The sequence below is a fragment of the Montipora capricornis genome, chromosome 10 (assembly GCF_036669925.1).
Source record: "Montipora capricornis isolate CH-2021 chromosome 10, ASM3666992v2, whole genome shotgun sequence".
NCBI lineage: Eukaryota > Metazoa > Cnidaria > Anthozoa > Scleractinia > Acroporidae > Montipora > Montipora capricornis.
In genome coordinates, this window is record NC_090892.1 from 1,245,679 (window position 1) to 1,250,529 (window position 4,851).

The window sequence follows — 4,851 nt, forward strand, 5'->3', positions numbered from 1 at the left end:
CATGTTTCCAAGTTGAAACGCTGAGCTGAAAGAACTATTCTTTTTTATTCTTCAAAATGATTAGCATAACACAAAAAGCCTTCAAACTGAGTCAATCTTTTGTGCTCCTTTAACGCGCCACGTGCCTGGCTCCATAAATAAACTTTTCAGCCAAACGATTTAAGCTGAATTCAAGAACCGAACTCAAGTTGTGCTGTATACAACAAATTGTTTTCTTTAATAGATCACCTCAAATATCCATGGTACACTGAGAAGCTATAAACAACGAAACAGCTCACTTACGTTTCTTTAACGACGTTGATATTTCGCAAACACCTACATTCGCATTTAAGAGCATCTTACAAATATAATTTTCTCTTATAAAATATACATATAATACAGAGAAGTGCTTTCTGCGCACATTTTATCATTTATACATAAATTAAATTTCCAAGCAAAATCGCATTAAAACGCTTTTTTTCAAGCGAAAATTCTTATCTTTGACACCTAAGTCGAAAATCAGTTGAGATTTGGATGTCACCCATACCTCCGCTGTTGGAAGTATTGAATTAAGTCACCTTTTAAATAATTTAGAAGTGCAGAAGAAAAAGACAAAAAATCTAAAGAGCTGTTCGATCATTCAACATTGTTAAAAAATAGATATTTATCAACGACTTGAAATCTCAAATTCTACAGAAGCTTGCTGGACTTTGAAGAGGGATTTTGTCCCCAAGTTTCTTTATGTAGGACACAATGCTGTAGCTCTTTTTCGTGATGCAATTTTCTGTAGTGTTCATCCGATTCTGGCTCTTGGTTTTTGCGTTTTCCCTCAGCTGTTCAGCTACCTCTGTGAAAAGAGTTTCGATGTTGTCGTCCCACTTAGCTGACGTTTCAATATAGAATAAGTCCTCAAACTCCGCTAGATTAGCAGCAGATCTTGTGTTGACCACTCGCTTAGCGCCTCTCAAGTCTGTCTTATTGCCAACAAGAACTTTTAACACATTCCTCTTGGTAAAGCGCTGTACATCCGTAAGCCATCGCGGAACGCTGGCGAATGACCCTTGGTTCGTCAGATCAAACACCATAATCACCGCGTCTGCGTTTCTGTAATAACTCTGTGTTATCGAACGATATTTCTCTTGCCCGGCGGTGTCCCAGCACTGCAGTTTCACTTTGTCGCCGTGAATGTTCACTATCTTGGAATCCAAATCGACCCCGACCGTTGAGGAGATGTTCTCGGCAAAATAGCCTTTGGTAAATCTACGAATTAAAGAAGTCTTTCCAACGCCAACATCTCCGATGACAAGAATTTTGAACAAATACTTGAAGTCGTTTTTGCTTGTTTCGTTCATGTCTTCAACAATCTTCTTCCAAGTAAGCAAAGTCTAGTCAACTCTTTTCAGCGACGCGCTCACTCGGTTGGAGTTCAGTGAGTTACTGTTCAGGAAGTCACAAATGATTGGCTTTTATAGCGTGCCAAGCCCATCAGTCACTCAAATCCACAAGGGTGTGCACTCTTGCGTGTTTATCGTTTCCGATTGGAAGAGAGTAATTTCCTTTCGTCGTTCGCGCTTGTCACACTACAAGTGCATTGTTCTGAGCAATAAAAGCACAGAGAGCTGTCACTCGGGCGCGTGCCACAAACGATATTGCTAAAAGCATATGTTTGTTTCTGACACCTGCCTCGCGAGCCGTTCGCGTGCCAAGCGAAACAATAAATCTCCACACGTGATTATGCAAAACTCTGGAGGCACGTGTAACAGTGATGCTTTGGCAAAGAATTACTAACTGTAATCAAAATTTTGAGCTTTGAGTTTTTTTAAATTGGAAATTTCTGTATAAAAGCTTATTTGTAAACTGAAAAAAGAGAAAAAAAAGTGCTTTCAGAGAGTTACGGTCACTTTTCTCGCAGTTTGACACGCTTTGTAATGTGTCCGGTTTTGACACCGGAACAATAGTCACAAACGACGCGCTTTTTAACTCGTGGCAGTGATTTAATGATGATTGTTACCAGACTTGGAAACTGCGGATCTTCCATTCTTCATATCGAAACATTAATTTATTATTCGTTCATTATTGGCTCTTACACCTTGTTTGACAAAAGAGACACTAATCTTCAATAAAAAGAAAATGTGGCACCTGGATGATGATTTATAACTGTTAAAAGCAAGGGACGTAAAATTCAGTGTCCTTTGTTTTTCGTAATTCGCTTATTTGCATGTCATCAGTAGTCTTGCCGTGTTGGTCTCTTAGAACTTGCCCAGCTTACAAATTTAATTCTGAACCACTTTTCGTCACCAAAGGAAGATAATACCAATTTGCTGCATCCCATTTTGATGACATAATTTGGGGATAACCCACGCCTTGCTTTAATTGACTCATTGTCATTTGTTTCAAAATTAAATATACTCCGCTGAAAGAAACCCGCGCTTGTTGTGATTCAGATGAGGACTATTATTCTTGAAAGCTAATCACAAACAACCGGCCCAAACAATTGCTTGAACAATTGGCAATTCAGTCATGCTCGCATCAATAATGATATCATGTGTTCGCCGATCTTCGAAGATTAAAAGATGTGGGTTTGGCTGAATGTAAGCTTTATGAAACTTTAAAAAAGAGTTCACCAGTCATCGCGAAAAAAAAAATCATTTAGCTCGATATCATCGTCATAATAGTCACATTGCGGCTACTCGAAACCGTTAGTTGCACTATCCTCTATCAGATTTATTTTTCAAATTTATTCTAAGCAAACAGTGTTCGCAATGTTATAATCAAAGCCATGATTTTAGCCATTGATTATTAGTCTTAACGCTGATTTTAGAATTTATATCTGAGAAAATTTCTGGTGATAAGAGCAACTCCTCGACGGTACTGATTTTAGTCGGAAGGGTTTAAAATGCCTAGCTTTTATGTAGCCACGGTCTTCAGCACTGTCTCGGAATTCGGAAAGACACATAAAATAAAGGATTTGGATGACAGAGGAGTAAAAAATTTAGGTTGGGCCAAAGGAACGTATAAAAGTCCTTAATTCAAAACAAAATAATTACTCTATCCTTTAATTGATCAAATAATGTTTAAATTCACGATTGTCGCATGATCCCTCGCGCGTGGGTTTGTATTTACCTTAACTGAACTACATGGGATTTTAAATACTGCACGCTATTATCTCAAAATGCTGTTTATCGTTGGCCGTAACTTCTTTTGTTATCACGGAAGAAAGGAACGCGTGTTAATATTGGATTCGGCCTTTGGTTGTTTTATCACATCTCACGCAGCCTTTGAGGACCAGTTTCCAATATTTCTTCTATTCAAGGTCACTTTGTGCGGCTGTCACGTCAAAATAAATCAAACCGGAAGAAGCAGTGAATATTGGTGCAAATATTTTAAAAGGAGGTATTACTATTCATGGTGGCTTTATATCGGGTTTCGTTTTCCGCGAAAAGGAGACGGAAAACGATCATTTCGCTGAAATATTGCAGTATTGGTCTATTCTTTTTATTTTTAGTGACTTCGTCAAGACGGAAAAAGTTGAGTTTGAAAAATGTAGGTTGTCTATTTTTAGTCGTAAGAACACAGGTCACCATTTCATTCCGAATGAGGGGCCATTCTTCGTACCTTAGTTCGACCTTTCAGCTTACCACAGATTTCCTAATCTCTACTGAAATATGATAAGTAATGATCCGCAATGGTTAATTTTTTTTGTAATCGCCCCTCTTTGTTTTCCACCCAATTGGTCAGTTCGTACTGAGATGTCTCTCTTTCTCTGAGATACTCCTCTCAATAGCGGGCATTGGCAGAATAAATTCTTCGTTATGGCCGGTCTCAGAAAGAGCCAGCTTAATAACTGCTGAATACCCTCGGGGCCCCACCTATTCGCCAATGAGCCGCTTGGTTTGCATCGATCACGATCTCGAAAAAGCAGTAAAGCAGATCTCCATAACAGGGCAAGAGAAATATTGGTCTATTTCCTATATGTCTCATTGATCGTACGTGAATTGAGGCGTGTTAATTTCTCGTTTCTCGTTCCAGACGCGTGGGCGTTCGAACCGCCATGGACAATCAACCCAAAGTTGAAACGGAAGTCAAAGAGTCGCAATTTTTATATTCAGAAATGATGGAAATGCTGTTTTTATCAGTGTTTCCTTGAATGACAAAGCCTTGTCTGCCGCCCATTTTTCGTGAAATGCGTCACCTTTTTTTGCATCAGTAATAAATTAGAGCAATCAGTGCATTTGGGATTTCAATTCGCTGCCTGGTAGTGATCTATGTAGAATCACGCTTGTAGTGAATTTGTTGATCTGTGCGAAACCCTTTCAGACGATCATCTGATTGTTTTTTTTTCATTAGAATTAGAAATGTGGGCCGAGATTTCCTTCCAAAATAAACTTGAATATATACAATTGCAGCAACACGTAAACTTGCTTTGACCGTGATATCGATGAAAGAGCGGCAGACGACAAACTTTGGGTATAAAAAAAAGCTGAGTAAAGCAAATTACTGGGGTCTTAAAGTTGATTAAGAAATAGTCTTAGGATCACTTACGAAACATACGCGGTTGACCTTGTATTAAAAGAGATTAATTAAGAGGTGATGCCGGAACAAGAGTGGACCGTCTCGTGAGGTGAAAATTATTAGCTTCGGGGATGCTCGGAAAAAAATTTGATTTCTTCTTTGTTGGAATGTTGGCAAACTAAGACTCTACCTAATTTTGCTATCCAAGGCAGAAAAGGACTTATTTATTTTGCTTGGTGTTAGTTGTTTCTCACTTAAATATCATAAGCAAACTAGGGTGATAAACATATCATAACGCATTTTAACTTATCGTTTCGCATGATACAACATACACCGCGCACCGTGGCTCAGTTGGTTGAG

General features: G+C 38.7%; 1 pseudogene; it reads right to left on the reverse strand.

Annotated features, from left to right (window-relative positions):
* Nucleotides 1-191: 191 nt before the first annotated feature.
* LOC138022048 (ras-related protein Rab-30 pseudogene) lies at nucleotides 192-1,426 on the reverse strand (annotated as a pseudogene).
* Nucleotides 1,427-4,851: the final 3,425 nt, after the last annotated feature.